General features: G+C 39.9%; 1 long non-coding RNA gene across 2 annotated transcripts; it reads right to left on the reverse strand.

Annotated features, from left to right (window-relative positions):
- Positions 1–15,466: 15,466 nt before the first annotated feature.
- On the reverse strand, positions 15,467–20,579 carry LOC144060301 (uncharacterized). 2 transcript variants are annotated; one of them, XR_013295894.1, is made up of 3 exons: positions 20,453–20,579; positions 16,048–16,274; positions 15,467–15,949 (listed from the first exon to the last, which is right to left on the reverse strand). It is a non-coding gene; the product is annotated as an uncharacterized LOC144060301 (long non-coding RNA). The 2 variants fall into 2 exon arrangements; XR_013295893.1 differs by having other exon boundaries at positions 15,467–16,274.
- Positions 20,580–22,112: the final 1,533 nt, after the last annotated feature.

A 22,112-nucleotide genomic window follows, 5' to 3' on the forward strand; every position in this document is an offset into this window, starting at 1 on the left:
TGTCCTCAGCCCCGCTTCGCGTGGGTAAGCTCCGCTTGGGACCTGCTTTACACTATTCCTGGAACTGGAGCTTAGATGGGGTAGATTTCCTGGAATTTGACCAAAGCGGGAGGAGAAACCAGCGAACCCGTATTGTGAACCCGTACTTCCTACTTCCTTTCCTCCGTGACCGTGCGGGGGTCTCATGAGAGCGTAAAAACTTTTTTACAGGGATGTGATTTTTCCGCTAATTCGCGGAATTCCGCTTTTTTTATCTCCCCCCCAAAAAAAAAAAAATTTTTTTTTTTTTAGTAGTTCATTGTGTACTGTATGCACATGACTCCGACAGATAACATCTTCTGCTATAACAAAGACATTTGTGGTATGCTCTAATATGAGTTACTTTTCATTTGGTCATGATACAATTACAGTATTTGTTCATGAAATTTGAACTCTTCAACATTATTTATGTGTTAACTTAGTAATCACATTAGTTAGATATGATGATATTCTCAGTGATAGTTTTTAAAAGCAAAGACAGTCCAATGTTTTTGAATGTGACTGATTTTGAGTTGACTAAAACTGCCATTTTATATGGGATAGTTCAATATACATTGAAAATTTATGCTGTTGTTTTGTCTATTTCTTTGTCATGTGAGTGCATTGAAAGTACTTAAAAACACGGAAAACCCATGAGCTCCGGGGTGTCCCCCCACCAGGGCACTGCCCTGGACCTAGCTGGGTGCCAGCGGCCCCCAGACCCCCGGCTAAATTTTCAGATAATTTCACTTTGGTCAAATCACATCCCTGTTTTTTAAGATATTTGAGAGTTTTTTCAAATACATGTGTTTCCATTAACAGCTTGCTTTTGCGCAACTTGCTTTTTGCGCAAAACTGAGGGTAATGGTTCGGTGCATACCTCATTTTTGAGGGCACGGTTCAGTACGAGTTTGGTAGGTATAACAGGAAAAAGTGACAACAGAGGCTGCGGCTATCGCGAGATGCTGTGACCATCGCGAGACCTACAGCGAGACCGGGAAATCCCAACATGGCGGCGCCCTGCTGCTAAGATAGAACTAGCTCTATTATGCTTAACTAATCCGAATTTAACCATCATATATCTTGGCTTTTCTCTTCTCTCTTTCATCCGGCAGATTTGGAATACCACCCAGCGTGGAGGACCTTGAACGCTTCATCGACGGATATTTTTAAAGCTGCGCAATGGAGGATTCTTCCGTCGAGAAACCTTCGAAGAAGAGGAAAAATGACTCAGCGACGGACACGGACGACCTAACCACTACGGACGTTTCGGTCAGTATGCTGGAGTCCATAAATAAAAGATTAGATGTCCTCTCCCTAATCAGCGAAGACGTCAAAGAATTAAGGGTAAGCTTGGAATTTGTCAGCCAACAGGTAAGTGACCTCCACGAGACAATGCCGAGTTACGCTCTTCACTCGCGGCTGTTTCAGCCAAGTTGGAAACCATTAAAAAGGAGAATAAAACGCTAAAAGAAACTGTTCTGGATGTCCAATCCCGTAGCATGCGGGAGAATTTAATATTCTCAGGAGACGGTAAATAACATCTCTTTTCACCGGGTACATCGGCTTGGAGCCCGTAGGGGCAACAGACCCCGTCCTATTATCGCCAAGTTTGAGCATTTTAAACAGAAAGAATTTGTTAAAAGAAAAGGACGGGAGCTTAAAGGGACCTCATTTGGAATGAATGACCAATTCCCGAGAGAGATTAATGAGCGGCGAAAGGTACTGTTTCCTATAATGAAACAAAATAAGCAGGAGGGTAAATGGACTACGATGGTCGTTGATAAGCTATACATCGATGGCCAACTATTCCGGAACCCCAACTCCACTCCCTGGCTGTTCTAATTGGCATTGGTGGAACTAAATTTTGTTTGATTATTAGATGTATACATATACTGTATATGTGGTTATAAAACCTAAAATATGAATACTTATTATGTTTAGGCTATATTATAAATACAATATTAATACATAACTATATCTAAAGTATATTTAAACAAAAAATCTCGCTTAGGTTACCAGTTACTGGTGTATTTTTATGTTTAATCCCCCGCTAACTTCCTTCACTTTCACCTCCCCACCCGTTTTTTCACTGTTATATTTACTTACACGTTACCTCATATTTTACACAAATTACATAAATCACCTAACCACTTTGATTGTATCCTATAACATGCCAATATTGACAAATGGCCTATACAGATATATACACAGGACTGAGTCTATATTGTTTGTATGCATAAATTAGTTCTGGTTTCCTGGAATGTTTGTGGCGCTCGCTCACAGGCAAAAAGAATAAAAACTTCAGACCATCTCTTAAAATTAAAAGCAGATATTTGCCTCCTACAAGAAACCCACCTACAAAAATCTGAAGAAAAATTACTTATTGATAAGAATTTTAGCCAAGCGTACTCTGCCCCTTATAACAGTCGACAAAGAGGAGTCTGTATACAGGCGCTCCCCTACTTACGAACGAGTTACGTTCCGAGCGATCGTTCGTAAGGTGAATTTGTTCGTAAGTTGCTTCAGCGCTATATTTTGCTTCAGCGCTATATTTTGTATTATAATTTATGTTTAAAGCCTATATAAGTATATTGAAGGTTTATATAAGTATGTTTAAGGCTTGTATAAGTAACCTGTATTGGTTTGTACTGAAAATTTTTTTTAATAAAATGGAGAGAATACGTACAGTGCTGTACTGTACTACGTATGTTAGAGAGAGAGAGCGAGAGACACACACAGTATGTACATGTACGTAATAAGATAAATAAAATGAAGTTTAACTTACTTTTGGAAGATGTACTCGATGCTTAAGGAGATGATGGAGGAGGAAGAGGAGGATTTTATATCATGAGAGGGTCTTCGTCGTCGCTGGAATGGGCTTTAAAAGTTACTTCCTCCTTCATGGGGACAGGCGTTTCTTCCTCTTCCTCCTCGACACGTTGCTGAGCCTCCAATGCTGGGTGAGCTCTCACAGCGCCAAGCATCGGTATTAGCGGCGGAAAGAAGCACTACTCGGAAAAAGGCGCGCATACAAAATCTAATTTACCGAACATTTTTCGACATACTGTACGCGCAGACATGTTCGTATGTACCGTTGTTCGTAACTCGAATGTTCGTAAGTAGGGGAGCATCTGTACTCATACATAAGAATTTACTTTTTACTCTAAATAATACAATAACAGACCCAGAGGGCCGATACATTATTATTCAGGTGACTATATTTAATAAAATATATACATTTGGTAATTTATATGCCCCTAATAATGATGATCCGGCCTTTTTCCATGAATTTTTCTCTCAGCTGTTTGATTTAGCAGCGAACTCTACTATTATTATTGGGGGAGACTTTAACACAGTCTTAAAACCATTAATAGACCGTTCTAATAATACAACATGTATAAGGCGATTACAATCTACTAAAGTAATAGGGGAATATATGGATGATTTTGGCCTCGTCGACAGCTGGAGACTTAAAAACCCAAATAGGAAGGAATTTACCTTCTTTTCCGCTGTGCACCGGTCTTTTTCAAGAATTGATTATTTTCTTACAAATAACTCTATTGCTGTTAAACTGTTACAAAAATACATCCTATTATTATTAGAGACGATATGCTAACTAAAAAGACAGAGTTTATAATACAGCAATTGAGATACAACAACTTTGAATATAATAACAAATCAGGTAAATTTCTTGCAAACCAACTTCAACGCAATTGGGAAACATCTCTTATAACGGCTATTAACTCTTTTACTGCCAAAGAAGTTAAATGACGTTCTGCAAAAACCTACGGAGGAGCGCCAAAGACGTTAAAAGACGTCCTCCCATTTTTTATTTATTTTTTTTGAAACGGGTGCTGGCAAGGCTTGCGGAGCTGTCCTGAAAGTTTCAAGCAGGTCTCGTGAGCCTAATGACTATTTTTGGCCAGCGCTGACTCTCTTTTGACAAGATCGGGTGGGCGTCAGTAGAGGCGGAGCTAGAGCGTCGAGCAGGAGACGAGAACGTTAGACAAAGGAAAAATGGCGACCGACTGCGGCAGCTCACGCCCGAGCCGTTTTTTTTCAAATTCGAAAAGCATCGACCAACAATAAAGAGCACATTGATGACAACGATGATCATCATCGATGATGATGATGACTCCGTGGTTGGAAAGCATTGACGCGGCAGTAGGAGACGTGGGGGGGAGAGCTAGGTGGCTGAGGAGGAGCACACGGAGAATGGCGCCCCGTTTGCAAGCAGCTCAACACTTACAAGACTAAAGGCATCGACCAACGCTAAAAGTGCACCTTGATGACGACGATGAACATCATCGATGATGATGAAGGTGAATCCGAGCTTGACGGCGAAATTGGAACCGCTGACGCAGCAGGTATGACGGCGTCATAAACGCGGAGCGCAATCGAGCACACACAGGCGGACGTTCAATCGGACGACGGAGAGTGCCCCGAGTCCAATGCATATTCATCGGAGGAGTGTGTCCAATCTGCTACTTACTATTTATTCCCCAGAAAAAAAGGCCGTCAAGAAAGTGTAACGTTTGCACGCGAAACGGACAAATGCGAAAGTGAAAGTAAACTGTTGTGCAAGTCCTGGCGTCTCCTTGAACGCAAGAGAGCGTTACAAAAAGAAAAACTGTATTTGAAACATCCACATAATTGTAAATAGTACCACAGTTGCACACATTTGTAAATAGTTTGCGAAATTGTTTTGTTAAATTGTTACACTGTTGAATGGAAATAAACGTATTTTGCAATCTAAAAACACTTTTTCATTGTTGGTGAAAGCGTTTTACAGAAGTAAAGCACTATTTAGGTGTTTGTGGCATCATTCATGGACAAAAAGAAGTGTACAATTCACTAGAGTGCATGAAATAACATTGTTTCACAAAAAGCTGTTTTTCTCCGTTTTTTGTTTCAAAACAGAGAATTTCGGTGAAAGTAACCATTTTCTATTGTTGATTACTGAAGAACGGAATAAGGTAGAAACAAACTTTTTTTTCTGATGAAAGATGAGAGTCCAATCTTTCATTTGGTAGTATGTGTGTTTCCATAGTCCAAACACAACATTTTCTGTGGACCTTGAAAGATCAATCAAAATGCTTAAATCGGCTGGCACTGGTGACAACCCGTTTCTGAAAACGTCTGGCAGTCAAAGAGTTAAAGGGACAACTGGTGAATGCACACAATCACCAGAAGAAATTAATCAAATTTTTTATAACTATTATCGCAACCTATACTCAGAAACTAACAAACCTAACCCTGAGCATATTGAGGCATTCCTCAGTAGTTTAAATATACCTCAGTTAACTACTGAATATAAAGATATGTTAGATGCGCCACTTACTATAAACGAGTTGTACAGTGCTCTAGATAGTATGCCTAATGGCAAAGCACCTGGCCCGGATGGTTATCCGGCTATATTTTTTAAGCACTTCTGGTTAATGCTTGCTCCACTATTCTTAAGAGTAGTAACATAAATCAAAACTAATGGTTACATATGACACATGAATACAGCAGCAATTAAACTTTTATTAAAGCCAGAAAAAGACCCCACCCTTCCATCAAGTTACCATCCGATTTCACAAATTAACACTGATATTAAAATTATCATTAAGGCTTTCACATCTAGACTAGAAACAGTAATCTCGACAATCATTCATAGCGACCAAACAGGCTTTATTAAAGATCGTCACTCTACTAATAATATTAGGAGGCTCTTTATTCTTATTAGCATGTCACAGCGGCATGATAAAAAGGCAGTTATTATACCATTGGATGCAGAAAAAGCTTTCGACAAAGTTAACTGGTCCTTCCTCTTTGCTGTTTTAAATAAATTTGTCTTTGGGAAATCATTTATCCACTGGGTGTCAAGATTATATGATTCTCCTAAAGCTACAGTTACTACTAATGGGATTATATATCAGAGTTTTACTCTACAGAGAGGCACAAGACAGGGATGTCCACTGTCCCCTTTATTATTTGCAATATTTATTGAGCCACTTGCATTAGCCATGCGCCAGGAAAGAAGGATTCAAGGAATTCACTCTGGGGTAACAGAACATAAAATTAATCTATATGCCGATGATATTTTACTTTAGTTAGAAAAGCCTGCTATTTCGTTAGGGGAAGTATTTAACTTAACTAAATTCTCACAGTTATCAGATTATTCTATTAACTGGACAAAATCAACACTTCTACCTATTACAAAAAAATCATGGAACCCTGCAAGCCAGGACCCACACTACTCATTTCCTGTAGGTAATTTAAAATACTTAGGCATAAAAATCGCACCTAAATTAACTGATTTAATTCATTTAAACTTTTCTCCACTTCTGGATAACATTTATATTGACTTGGAGCGCTGGAATAATCTTCCTATTTCTCTAATAGGACGAATAGCCACCATTAAAATGAAAGTTTTACCCAAAATAAACTATTTTTTTCTCAATGATTCCATTTAAACCGAATGTTCCAAATGTTGGACTCAGCCGTTACAAAATTTTACTGGAATAAAAAATAGCAAAGATTAGTCTATCTACTCTTCAGAAAAGTAAATCCAAAGGTGGTCTCGAGGAACCAAATTTTATGTACTACTATATAGCTAACCAGCTACAATATACCATTCTATGGGCACAACCCAACAGAGATACTAACTGTTGGCTGGAACTAGAACAGAAGGATTGTAATAACCTCAGACTTCTAGATTTACTCTTTATTACAACATCGATTAAGCGACATAATTGTTTTAAAAACCCAATGATTTCCGCCACCCTGACTGCCTGGTGTAAGGCACTAGAAATTACAAAAGCCCAAGTGGAGCCCTGTGGGCTTTCTCCCCTATGGCATAACCCCGACTTTCAACTTAACAAGCAATCGTTTTATTTAGGTGTGTGGGAGCAGAAAGGAATTACACATCTCCACCATCTCTTCTCAGATAATATGTTTATATCATATACATCCTTGCTCCAAAAATGCAAAATAAAAAATGGAATTTTTTTTACATTATCTACAAGTTAAAATATGATAAAGAAACAAATTCCAACACTTCGGGGTACGCTCCAACCGCCTGTTTTAGCTCAAGATATTACCAAGCTTTCTCCGACAACAACAAAAAACCTTTAAAAAATATACAAGTTGCTTTCATATACTGATAAAAATGTCCTTACCCATCTCAAAATGGGAGACAGACTTGTCTATAGCTCCGGAATCTGACTTTTGGATTCAAGTTTGTGAAAACGCATTTAAATGACAAAACACACAAATTTACAACTTATTCAATATAAAAGTATTCATAGAACATACATTACTCAATATATGATGAAGAAAATGGGACTCTCAGACTCCGACATTTCGTCTCCAGTGTTTACAAAACACTACAGACACTTATTTTCATGCTTTATGGTTATGCACTCCGGTTATGTATTTCTGGACTAAAGTCTGAGAAAAACTTTCCGCTATCTTGGACTGTAGGATACCTTTATCTCCAAACTTGTTTGCTAGGTGACCTAACAACAACTGACTTACCACATAAACAATTTCAATCTACCCTTGTAGCCCTTACTATCGCTAAAAAAACAATTCTTGTTAACTGGAAAAATAAACAAACTCTGAATATCGACCAATGGTCTAACTTCCTCATAAATCACATTTTAATGGAAAAAATATCTGCCTCAAATAAAAACCAAATATCAAAATTTATAGGAACATGGTGTTGTGCCCGCCCCGCTCCGGTGGACCTCCTGGCACCTCAGGCGGGCCCAGTATGCGGGGGGCGAGCCCTATCGCCCGGTCCCGGTGGGGTGGGTGGGTCTTTTGGTGGGCGGGTGCGCCTCCCGCCCGGTTGGGGGGGGGGGGGGGGGGGGGGGTCGCTATTTGCTCCTCTTAACTCACTGCACTAGTTTTGCACATTACACTTTTGTAGACATATAGGGCACATAACACACTTTGGGGGGGGGGGGGGGGTGGAAACACCGTCTTCGCCCTACAACTCCCCTCCAATTTTAATGCACCACACAACTGTGTGTGTGTGTGTGGGGGGTGGGGCGCCATCATTTGGGGCAGACCGCAGTATAGAGCAGTGCTGCGGTATCCTGTCCATGTCCCCGCCGCGACCCCCCTCGCCCCTTTTTTTTTTGGGTGGGCGCGGATGCCCTCTCCGCTCCGCTGCCCGGCCCCTCTTCAGCGCCGGTGCCTGGGTGCGAGGGATCCCCGGGATCTGGGGGTCGGGGCTGGGGGGTGGCTGGGTGGGGGGGTGGCTGGGTGGGGGGTGTCTGGGCGTTTGGGGCCTGGGGGCGGCTGGGGCTGGTTCGGGTGGATGGGGCGCGGGGGGTCGTGAGGGGAGCGGGGGCTGTGGACCGGTGGGGTGCCTGGCGGGCCTGCAGTGACCTGTCCTGCTGTGTTGGGTTGGGGGCGCGGGCCGCGTTGGGGTGGGTGGGGCGCTCCTGCTCCTGGGTTTGCTCTCCGGCCAGTGGCCCCTGTGGGGCCCGGGGGTCGTTCTTTGGTGCTGCCGCGGCCTGGGGGGCCCTGAGGTGCTGCGCTTGCTCTGTCCTGGCAGGGGTCGACGGCTCCCCTCTTTGGTGGAGATTTTCATGCATGCCAGATCCACCACACCAGCATCTATCAAAATTCAGTCACAATCTGCTTCTTCCTCAGGTCATTGAATCGGTGGAGGCTGGTGTCTGTGGATCTCACTCTGCTTCGTCTGTCCTTCCTTCCTATCCTCAGTCTCTCCTTTGATCTCTTGAGGTCTCCCTGATTTGTTGGAATTTAGATGTCACTGGGGTTGGTGAAGGACTCTGGTTGGTGGTGTCTGGTCGGTGCTGGATTTCACTTTCCTTTCTTTTCTTTGGTCCTTCCTCGGGTCTCCTGATGGCCTCACGACTCTGGCTGGAAGTGTTCGGTTTAGGTGAACGGTATGAGATTTTTTAATAGGTTTTAGGTGAACAAATGAATACACACACACTCGCACGCACGCACACACACACATACACGTACTCACCCACATACAAAAGAACAAAAAAAATTAAAAACAAGAGAGCAATGATGATGACATGTCAATTCGGTAAAATTACAGAATGAACAATATTGAGCTCTCCAGAAAAAAAAAGAGCTTTATCATTCCACTGTATAGCAGATCATCTGCAACTAGAGAACACTGAAAATTACTACAATCGTGCCTAGAAGTGGACGACCTTCTAAAATAGTGGCAAGAACCACAAGAAAAATTATAATTCAGGTAAAAAGCCAATTCTAACATCACATCAAGGGATTTGCAGACCTCTTTTGCTACATCTGGGACACATGTGCATGCTTTAAAAATCTGAAAAAAAGTCTATCGACAAGTCTTTCATGGAAGGCTTGCTAGGTAGAAGCCTCTGCTCACAAAAAAGATCAAAGCTGCCCATCTCAACTTTGCTAGCGAGTACCTGGACAACACTGAAGTCCCTTCTGTGGAGAGATGAGTCCAAAATTCAACTGTTTGGTCACAACTAAAAAAGTTATGTTTGGTGAAAAGTCATTACTGCATACCAGCAAACGGCCTCACGACACTGGCTGGAAGTGTTCGGTTTAGGGGAACGGTATGGGATTTTTTTTGAAATAGGTTTTAGGTGAACTAATGAATACACACACACTCACACGCATGCACACACGCACATACACATATTCACCCACATACAAAAAAAAATAAAAAATACAAAAAAAATATATATATATATATATATATATATATATAAAAAAAAGGAGAGCAATGATGATGACATGTCAAATCGGTAAATATACCGAATGAACAATACAGAGCTCTCCAGAAAAAGAAAAAAAAATCACTGAGGGTTTGGATGCCGCGTCAGCGATGTGTGTCTGGGGTTGGTGAAGGACTCTGTTTGGTGGCCTGGTGGGTGGTGTCTGGTCGGTCCTGGATTTCACTTTCCTTTCTTTTCTTTGGTCCTTCCTCGGTTCTCCTTTTTTTTTTTATCTCCCTTTTTTATTTTTTTATTTTTTTTTATTTTTTGGTATGTGTGTGTGTGCGTGCGTGCGTGCGTGCGTGCGTGCGTGTAAAAAAAAAAAAAAGAATTCCCATACCGTTCACCTAAACCGAACACTTCAAAATCCAGCCAGAGTCGTGGGGCCGCCAGGAAACCCGAAGAGGGACCAAAGAAAAGAAAGAAAAGCGAAGCCCAGCACCGACCAGACACCACCCACCGGGCCACTAACCAGAGTCCTTCACCAACCCCAGAGACATCTAAATTCCAACAAATCAGGGAGACCTCAAGGGCCCGAAGGAGAAACTGAGGAAAGATAGAAAGGACAGACGAAGCAGAGTGAGATCCACAGACACCCGCCTCCACCGAATCAATGACCTGAGGGAGAAACAAATTGTGTCTGAGTTTCGATAGATGCTTCCTCGGTTCTCCTGACAGCCTCACGACTCTGGCTGGAAGTGTTCGGTTTAGGTGAACGGTATGGGATTTTTTAATAGGTTTTGGGTGAACTAATGAATACACACACACTTGCACGCACGCACACACGCACGCACATACACATACTAACCCACATACAAAAAAACAAAAACAAAAAAAAACAGGAGAGCAATGATGATGACATGTCAAATCGGTAAAATCAGCCACCGAAACACAAGTTCACAGTCTTTGCGCCATAAGAGCGAATGGGGGTGTCATAATGTCACTGGCAGATGACAAGGGTGGGCCATGCATCCCGTCGGCAGCATCACATCATACTCCTCGTAGCCCACAAAGTCACAAAATAACTTGAGGCCGGAGAGGGAATCTATGACGAACAACAGCCGTTCTTTCACACACCCTAACCCTAAAACCTAACCCTAACCCAGGCAGGCAGATAGATAGATAGATAGATAGATAGATAGATAGATAGATAGATAGATAGATAGATAGATAGATAGATAGATAGATTAATTTCTAAAGCAGAGGGTACAGCACCCGTTGTCTTAACTCTCAGCAGATGCCACTCCTTCATCTCAATGTTCTGTCTTCTGGCTCACCACAAGAAGTCAGCACAGTCTTCCTTTCTTCTTGTCCTCTCCCACTGTTCTCTTCTTTTTGACCAACACCCAGATACCCAGTCACTTTCACACCACCCACCTGCACTTCCCCTGCCTGTTCTCTCTTGTAAAAAAAATTATTTTTTATTTTTGCATAATTCTGTATTGCCATTGTTATTCATCCCCCTGTGACTAATTCTATGGACAATGTGACCAATTTTCAGTTGCAAGGCAAAAGTATGTGAATGCTTTGGAATTTCATCGATTTCTCGCGAACAGATACTTGAGCTTGTAAACAGAGGTTGTAATGTAAGTATTTGTGTGGTTTTGGTTTATGCCTGTTGCGACTTAGACAAAGAGCAGCTCACATTTTCTGACTAATTCGAGTCGAATTAAAGTAATTTCAAAGGGTTCACATGACCACCACTATATTCCTAGGAACACACTGAACCCAATTATATCCATTTAAATCTATCAACTGTAGTATGTGTGCATATATATATATATATATATATATATATATATATATATATATATATATATATATATATATATATATATATATACACACACACACAATATATCAGAAAGCTTCAAATCAATACAATCAAATAAAGAGCACACACACAATAGTTTTAATGATCTGTTAATCACTTTAAAATATTGTAGATATCGTATCACCCAACTCTCTCTCCTTCACCTTAATTCCACAGCAATGTTTTTTTCCTTTTTTTTTTTTTTTTACTTTTTCTCTGTTTTCCCCCAACTTTTACTGAAAGAAAAGTTGGTGCTTTGTGTGGAAAAGGGTACCTGATGTCAAAGATCAAAAGAGAGATCAGGGCAGTGGGCGGTAAGAAAACTGCCCCGAAGCACAAAAGCTCTCTCCAGCTACCATGCTTCATTTACTGCTTACATACACTACACATTCCAAACTTGACCCACTCGTGCATCTAGACATTGTAGTTACTTTTTCTCAGTAACTTTCACACTTCATATACTGCATTTCAGTATTTAGTTTTTTTCTGTGAAACTAATTGCATTGTTTCAAGTGCAGTTGAAAAGCATCTGTGTCAGTGTTTTATCCTTCCACACATGTGCCAGCATTGCTTGTGTGCTAACAATTAACTTGGTCACACTTTCAGTCTTTGGAATGAATGATACTTTTCCCTGCTTCTCATGCAACTACAAGCACTGGGAGACGACCATTCTACCACTAAGCCACGCCACCCACTAAATTCTAGCAACTATAAATCTTTTTTATTATTATTATTATTATTTCTGTTTTCATGAGTGATTGTATAAGAGACCGACGAATAATTATCAATAAGCTCTATGACTTTTGAATTAATCTTTTCATATTGTCTTTCACTGTGTTCTATATTCACTCTATTGAATTGATGTCCAGAATTTCCATCAATGCCAATGATTAATGCAAGATAATGGGCAGGCAACAATGAAACTTCCATATATAGCAAACCTTATCCCGATATTGTTGAAAAAGAGTTAGGGTATTGAAGAAAGGAACAATGGAAAACTTTTGAGGATACTAATGCTATCGTAGAAGATTAAATGCATTTTGTTCAACAGTAAAGAGTGTCATTTGTGCAAAAGTGAGGTAAAAATAGGGTGCTCTTAGGGCAGTTCAAAGACATCTCAGATGGATTGAGAGGTAGCCAGGCAATAGCATTAAAGTAATAAAATAAAGTTTAAAATTCATTGCCAAAGTATACAGCCAGCAAATAAAGGGAGGAGGGATGGAGCACCCCCCAATAAGGCACAACACAACATTTTCATGATTATATTGCTTTTTTACAATATGAGTTTTGATTTTGGTATGGAGCACATGTTATTTATAGGCAATGTCCATTTTATTGCATTGCTCTGGATACTTGTTCATCGATCTAAATGCCACTATTCCAAAAATTGTAAATAAAATTCTTGAAGAGGATGATTAAAAAAAACACAATTTGAAAAAAACATATAAGCAGGAAACATGTAATTAAATTGATGATGTTCAAGTATAACTTGTGCAATCTAGGTCATACGATACCATACTGGCGTTTAGAAGTTCAAAGAATAGGAAAAAAATAAGTCCCCAGCTACTATCAGTCATTGAACTGCTGGAACTAACAGCCCAAAGGGTGAGCTATTTCTGGATGTTCTAACAGGAAAGTTGGCATCTCTATCTGCATGTGTTTGGGAAAGGGGTGGAGTGCAACAGAAGCAGTCCTCAATGGTTAACATCATTGTTTGTGACCTGAAGTTATTCTTAAGTTAGTTGTTGAACAGCATTCCCTGTTATTGTTGTTTCTAACCTTTATTATTGTTTTTTCAGCCACCTTTTATTCTCCACATTTTTTTGCTGTGCAATAACGGCCACATAATACATACGATCTACAACGTTCAAATTTCAACTTGTTTTAAAAATTCACGCCTTCCTGGGAATATATTGTCTGATTTCACATTACTTACAGTTTTTGCACAATTTAACATTAAATATAAATTTTTCCCATTCATTTTCAATGGGACAGACATTAAAAGTCCCACTTTCCAGCAGTTATTATATCGTTGGATGCAGAAAAAGCTTTCGACAAAGTTAACTGGTCCTTCCTCTTTGCTGTTTTAAATAAATTTGGCTTTGGGAAATCATTTATCCACTGGGTGTCAGTATTATATGATTCTCCCAAAGCTACAGTGGGATTATATCTAAGAGCTTTATTTTACAGAGAGGCACAAGACAGGGATGCCCACTGTCCCCTTTAGTATTTGCAATATTTATTGAGCCACTTGCAATAGCCATACGCCAGGAAAGAAGGATTCAAGGAATTCACTCTGGGGTAACAGAACATAAAATTAATCTATATGCCGATGATATTTTACTTTATTTAGAAAACCCGGCGATTTCGTTAGGGGAAGTATTTAACTTAATAACTAAATTCTCACAGTTGTCAGATTATTCTATTAACTGGACAAAATCAACACTTCTACCTATTACAGAAAATTCATGGAACCCTGCAAGCCAGGACCCACACTACTCATTTCCTATAGGCAATTTAAAATACTTAGGCATAAAAATCTCACCTAAATTAACTGATTTAATTCATTTAAACTTTTCTCCACTTCTGGATAACATTCATAGTGACTTGGAACGCTGGAATAATCTTCCTATTTCTTTAATAGGACGAATAGCCACCGTTAAAATGAAAGTTTTACCTAAAATAAACTATTTTTTCTCAATTATTCCATTTAAACCTATGGCTAACTGGTTCCAGTTGTTGGACTCAGCCGTTACAAAATTTTACTGGAATAAAAAAAAAGCAAAGATTAGTCTATCTACTCTTCAGAAAAGTAAATCCAAAGGTGGTCTAGAGGCACCAAATTTTATGTACTACTATATAGCTAACCAGCTACAATATATCGTTCTATGGGCGCAACCCAACAGAGATACTAACTGTTGGCTGGAACTAGAACAGAAGGATTGTAATAACCTCAGACTTCTAGATTTACTCTTTATTACAACATCAATTAAGCGACATAATTGTTTTAAAAACCCAATGATTTCCGCCACCCTGACTGCTTGGTGGAAGGCATTAGAAATTACAAAAGCCCAAGTGGAGCCCTGTGGGCTCTCTCCCCTATGGCATAACCCTGACTTTCGAATTAACAACCAATCGTTTTATTTAGGTGTGTGGGAGCAGAAAGGAATTACACATCTCCACCATCTCTTCTCAGATAATATGTTTATATCATATACATCCTTGCTCCAAAAATACAAAATAACTAACGGAAATTTTTTACATTATCTGCAAGTTAAAAATATGATAAAGAAACAAATTCCAACACTTCAGGGTACGCTCCAACCGCCTGGTTTAGCTAAAGATATTACCAAGCTTTCTCCGACAACAACAAAAAAACTTTCAAAAATATATAAGTTACTTTCATATACGGATAAAATGTCTTTACCCATCTTAAAATGGGAGACAGACTTGTCTATAGCTCCGGAATCTGACTTTTGGATTCAAGTTTGTGAAAATGCATTTAAAATGACAAAACACACAAATTTACAACTTATCCAATATAAAATTATCCATAGAACATACATTACTCAATATATGATGAAGAAAATGGGACTCTCCGACTCCGACATTTGTCTCCAGTGTTTACAAAACACTACAGACACTTATTTTCATGCTTTATGGTTATGCACTCCGGTTATGTATTTCTGGACTTAAGTCTTAGAAAAACTCTCCGCTATCTTGGACTATAGGATACCTTTATCTCCAAACTTGTGTTTGCTCGGTGACCTAACAACAACTGACCTACCACATAAACAATTTCAATCTACACTTGTAGCCCTTACTATCGCAAAAAAAACAATTCTTGTTAACTGGAAAAATAAACAAACTCTGAATATCGACCAATGGTCTAACCTCCTCATAAATCACATTTTAATGGAAAAAATATCGGCCTCAAATAAAAAACAAATATAAAAATTCATAGAAATATGGTCTACGTATATAGAATATTTTAACCTAATTCTGGTTATTTAATTATGCCTGTTAGCAAGAGCCACCACATCGTGATAACTTACATTGATGTCTCTGCATTTGACAGTTTGTAACTAATGGTTGTATTTTTATAGTCAGGAACCCAGTTGCTGCCAACAGGATCGAGCAGATTCACCTTCAATGTGGGCCGGTGGGGTGCCTGGTGGGCCTGCAGTGCCCCGTCCTGCTGCGTTGGGTTGGGGGCGCGGGCTGCGTTTGGGTGGGGGGCGCTCCTGCTCCTGGGTTTGCTCTCCGGCCGGTGGGCTGGGGGGCCCTGAGGTGTTGCGCTTGCTCTGTCCTGGCGGGGGTCGACGGCTCCCCTCTTTGGTGGAGATTTTCATGCATGCCAGATCCACCACACCAGCATCTATCGAAACTCAGACACAATTTGTTTCTCCCTCAGGTCATTGATTCGGTGGAGGCTGGTGTCTGTGGATCTCACTCTGCTTCGTCTGTCCTTTCTACCTTTCCTCAGTTTCTCCTTTGGGCCCTTGAGGTCTCCCTGATTTGTTGGAATTTAGATGTCTCTGGGGTTGGTGAAGGACTCTGGTTAGTGGCCCGGTGGGTGGTGTCTGGTCGGTGCTCGGCTTCGCTTTTCTTTCTTTTCTTTGGTCCCTCTTCGGGTCTCCTGGCGGCCCCATGACTCTGGCTGGATTTTGAAGTGTTCGGTTTAGGTGAACGGTATGGGAATTCTTTTTTTTTTTTTTTACACGCACGCACGCACACACACACACGCACAAACACACACACACACACAAAAAAAAGGGAGAACAATGAAGATGACATGTCAAATGATCAATACTGAGCTCTCCCCAAAAAAAAGAAAAGAAAAAAAAAACTAGCTAATTAATGGACAAAATATGATGTATATTATCAGTTACTGCGTTCTTCTTATCAGATAAAAACCCAAGGCTAATGAAGTAATGACATTTTTGTACTGCTATTTCTGTTATTTACAAGCTGTGTTATCACATTTGTTATGTGTCAATGTGGATGTAGGAGATAAGATCCTGCCCTAAGTAAAGGCGTTAAAATGCCTGGGGTCATGGATACCAGTGAGGGGGGAATGGCGTGGGAGATCGACAGGCAAATAGGATCAGCCTCATCAGTGACGTGAACTCTGCATCGGTCTGTTGTCATGAAGGAGCTGAGCCTAAAGGCAAAGTTGATGATTTACCAATTTATCTCTGTTCCTATACTGTGCACTAAGACACTTGATTTTTATGCAAATGAGGACTGTCACTATGAGTGGCCAGAATTTGGCAAACACTCTTTTCTAGCTGTGCATATCCTTGAAAATACTAAACTTCAGATTATGAATACTTAATAATAGGATTTTTATCATTTATTTTGCTCCTACAAACAAGCAAAGTCGAAGTGGTGCCCCAGAGGTTGCTGAGGAAATTACAACTCCCCTCAGTAACGTCTAAATTTCTCGTTCATCATTACGGCAACCCAAATAATCGCTACATAAGGTATTGTAAAAATGTATTATTGTTAAATATTTACATATGTAACACCAAAGGTGGCAAATCCAGGTCCAGAGGGTAAAAACCCTGACACAGTTTGTCTTTAGCCCCAGGTTCTAGTTAGCTATTTCCCTAGCTAGCTTCCATGGTGCTTTGTTTAGTCCGTAGAGGCGTTGCAGAGGCGCACCTGATGACGCCAAAGATTGAATACCTGCTCAATTTCTCAGGTTGGGAGGGGCTGGTGCTTGGAGAGAAGAATGACCTAGAACAAGGTTCACCAATTCCGGTCCTTGAGGTAGAGAGAGAGCTCAGTATTGTTCATTAGGTAATCGTACCGATTCGACTTGTCGACATGATAACAATCCTGATCTTTAGTATCAGGTGTTTTGGTTGGCGGAAACATGTAAAACCTGCAGGAATCCGGATCGAAGACCGGAATTGGTGAACCCTGGCCTAGAATTTCTCATAGAATGGAGGAAAACACCACGTCGGTGATGTTTTTGATGAGGAATTAGCATTTTAACATGGTTAAAAGCTCCAAAAAGTTTATTTTTCACGTTACTGTCCCTTTAAGTCTGCAGAAAAGCCACAATATCACAAACATGACATGACCACCGAAGAATGCCCAAATGTCATAATTTTTGCGTGTTCAGCATGTTTCAATTATGGATAATCAAATGAGACACATACTGTACATAAAGTATATCATTTACCCTATCATCAAAGGAGAGTGCCCAACTACTTTAATAGCCATGTCCCTTTGTGCAGCAAAACAAGTTCTGGCTCTTGTTAGCAGATCTGGAGTCCTTTTGTTTCACTTGATTTAAGAAACGGAAGGCTTTTCATGCCGCAGAGATGGCAAATCCAGGTCCAGAAAGTACAAACCCAATTCCCAAAAAGTTGGGTCACTAAACAAATTGTGAATAAAATTAATGCAATTATGTAGAAGTGCCAAATTTTGACATTTTATTCAGAATAGAACATAGTGAACAGGTCAAAAGTTTAAACTGAGAAAATGTATCATTTTAAGGGAAAACTATGATGATTTTAAATTCCATGGTGTCAACAAATCTAAAAAAAAGTTGGGACAAGGCCATTTTCACCACTGTGAGGCATCCCCTCTTCTTCTTACAACAGTCTGCAAACGTCTGGGAATCGAGGAGACAAGTTTCTCAAGTTTAGAAATAAGGAATGCTGTCCCATTCTTGTCTGACACGCGTCTCTCTAACTGTTCAACTGTCTTGGGCTTTCTTTGTTGCACCTTCTCCCTTATGATGCGCCAAATGTGCTCTATAAGTGAAAGAAGTGGACTGCAGGCTGGCCATTTCAATACCCGGATGCTTTTCCTACGCAGCCATGATGTTGTAATTGGTGCTGCATGTGGTCTGGCATTATCGTGTTGAGAAATGCAAGATCTTCTCTGAAAGTGATGATGCCTGGATGGGAGCATATGTTGTTCTCAAATCTAAATATACCTTTCTGCATTGACGATGCCTTTCCAGATGTGGAAGCTGCCCATGCCACACGCACTCATGCAACCCTATACGATCACAGATGCAGGCTTATAAACTGAGTGCTGATAACAACTTGGGTTGACCCTTACACACAGAGATTGTTCCAGATTCTCTGAATCTTTGGATGATGTTATGCACTGTAGATGATGATTACGTCAACCTTTATGCAATTTTTCGCTGGTAAACACCTTTCTGATATTTCTCCACTATCTTTATGTGCATCATTGAAGAAATTGGTGATTCTCTACCCATCTTTGCTTTTGAGAGACACTGCCACTCCGAGAAGCTCTTTTTATACTCCAATCAAGTTGCCAATGGACCTCATTAGTGGTAACTGGTCTTCCAGCTGTTTTTGCAAGTGCAATTGACTTTTCCAGTCTTATATTTCTGCCTGTCCCAACTTTTTTTTTAGATTTGTTGGCACCATGAAATTTACAATCAAAATATTTTTCCCTTAAAATGATACATTTTCTCAGTTCAAACTCATCTATGTTCTATTCAGAAAAAAATATCGAAATTTGGCACTTCCACAAAATTGCATTCAGTTTTTATTCACAATTTGTATAGTGTCCCAACTTTTTTGGAATTGGGTTTGTAAAAACCCTGCCACAGTTTGCCTGGATTTGCCACCTCTGACAGATGAGCATGCAGGTTCTGAAAGAGATCTTGGCTCGGAAAGGTGGCCATTGTTTGGGGCGCATCTTATCTGTTCACCACAATTAATTTACTCCAGTGACACAGAACCACTCATATAAAACTTCACTTTACACTTTATTGTATACATAAACATGGGTTGTTGATAGTGAGTCACAGTCAAGTATCAAGCCTCTGCTGATGTATTTTGCTTTTGCATGGACATGCATGCTGCTATGTATACTTATGCAGCTCGTGGGTGAAGTATAAAGATATTACTGTAACTATGCAGAAGAAGATGCAAGTGCAAAGCATATGGTCACACTGTGCTCATGATAAATCCTCTCCAAGGTTCATCTGCCAGCACACATTTACATACACCCACACAGCCTCATATGCATATTTTTGTCAAGCAATTAACACATATAGTAAAACTGTGCATATATTCAATTGCAACTTTATTCTATAAAATGTCTTTGTGTGTTCAAGACCACCAAGTTGTGTAAATTTAAGGCAGTGGTTGTATAACCAATGTTTTTGCATTAAACATATTTTCTAAGTTTCATGTATTACATTTATTGGTCTTTTTCATGTTTCTTTGAAAATGTGATTTTATTTTGCCATAATATAATAATGAGGTTTAAGACCTACTCCATGACAGATGAGTTTAAAGGCTCTGTCCAGAGTTTTGACCATTTCTGTTTGTAATCAAACCGTTTCTGTTTGTAAACAAACAATTCAAAACGAACCTCTCCCATGGTTCAACCCATACGAGCTCAATGTTCACGCCCCCTGCCTCTGACCGCACTCAGCCAAGCAAGCCGCGAGAGTGACGAGGTATCTCTTGCAAATGGTCACATTACTGATCCGAGACCAGCGATCACCGACAGAGATAATAGTTCAAAGCGACATTCACCTTGTAACGATGGTGAAATAATCAGGACAAGTGTGGAGCTCACAACAGTTTTCAAGAACAAAACAGCAGGCTCAACTACCACAACGCAACAGCCAAATAGCGCGTGTAGCTTCCCAAAAAAACGGTCTGTGATGCCAGAGCGTCGGAAACTACCCACCCCCAAAGGTTGCTACAGCTTTTTAGCTTAGCTTCACTTATTGCCAGGTGTAAATATAAGCATATTAAAAAAAAGTTCGACCCTCATTCGAAATATTGCCGAGTTACCCTGGTCAATGTGACTTAACCTAGCATGTCGCTAAATCAACAAGCTAAAATTTTCTTTTCTGTTCGCCATTTACCTGTCAAATAGCAAGCAGGCCAACTCTGCGTCGCTCTTCAGTCCAAGCCGCTCCTTCAGAGCTCGGAAGCGGGTAAATGCCAAACCAAGATTTACCCTCATTTTCGACAGTGCATTATCCGCTGCACGTTTTGTTGTGGTATACTTTATTTTTTTCACTCAGGTCACTCGACTCAACATCCCGTCTGCCTACAGTGACATGCCCCCGCCACCCCCCGCTCTGCGATTGACTGGAGAGTAAACAACTGTCTGTACACTCTGAACGTCCCGCTGTTGGCAAAACAAACACAAAATGGCTAAATACAGGCTTTGGGGGTCAAAACGTTGGACAGTGCCTTTAATGGTCATGTGCTGAAAATTTAAATTTGCATGGCAACAGGACATTTACAGTGTTGTGAAAGGTATTTGCCATCTTCTTGAAATGTTTTAATTTTCTTCGCAGTTTCCCCCACATATTGTAAGAGAAGTGTAAATATCAGACAAAGATAACCCAAGTAAGCATAAAATACATTTTTAAATAGCAATTTCCTTTATTAATTAAGGAGTAGGGTAGCGGTTCACAGAAGTTACGGTTTGTTTTAGGGTCACGGTTCGATGTAACAGGAAAAATGACAAAAAGTCCAAAAAGCTGAATTCTGGGTTTCTTTTCACTTTTTTTTAGCAGACAGTAGTGCAGGTACCGTTTCTCCAACATAGCGTCATTTAGAACTTTTAGAACTACCAAAGATAACCAGAGGTGGCGAATCCAGGTCCAGAAGGTAAAAACCCTGCCATAGTTTGGCTTTTGCCCCTGATGCTAGCTAGCCAGCTCCCTAGCAGGTAAACGAGCACTGAATTTTTCCTTTAAAAAAAGAAAGAAGCTTGTCTCCGTTGTTAGAGGTAGTTTTCAGTGGCATGGGAAGCTCATCCATCTCATTATCATCATCATTATTCTTATTTTTACTGTGTATTTTCTAAAATACATTTTATATTTGCCAGCACAGTATAGTAGGCAGAATGGTTTCCTGCAAATGTAGCAGCTTTGTGTTCCATTAAACAAGCTCAAATTTCACACTAAGTACATTTTTGGGACAAGATCATTGTTGAAATAATAATCATATTTTTATTGCTAATATACTTTTGTTGGAGATTTTGTAATGTAAAATAGGTACAACAAAAGTTGTTTTCTCCCCCAAAACAAAAAAAAAAGCAAATGGTATTGGGTCTTATATGATGCATGAGCTGTAAGCTTTGTCAATGTAGCTGCACGGGAGATTTTGAGAGACTTGGTATGGGTATCTCATGCCACTTGCCAGTCTCTTTAAGTTCCTCGTGATACCGATAGCACAAAAACATCTATCTATAGTAAAAGAGCGCAGTAGATATAGCTGTTAGCCCACGTGTATATACTGTATATATATATATATGTGTATATATATATATATACATTATACATATACATTTTAAGAGCCTAATTTGGTTTACTGAAAATGTATTTCAAAGAGATCTTTGATGTCATTTAATCATAAAAGTCCAATCCAAGGATAGAATAGAATAGGTATGGAATTAATTACTAATTAAACATTATATTATACCGAGTATGCATTATTTAAATTGTTTTACTTAATTACATACTCAGATTTCTGGAGAAAATAAACTGTAAAATACATAAGCTCAAACAT

This window comes from Vanacampus margaritifer, chromosome 11, assembly GCF_051991255.1.
Source record: "Vanacampus margaritifer isolate UIUO_Vmar chromosome 11, RoL_Vmar_1.0, whole genome shotgun sequence".
NCBI classification, from domain to species: Eukaryota; Metazoa; Chordata; class Actinopteri; order Syngnathiformes; family Syngnathidae; genus Vanacampus; species Vanacampus margaritifer.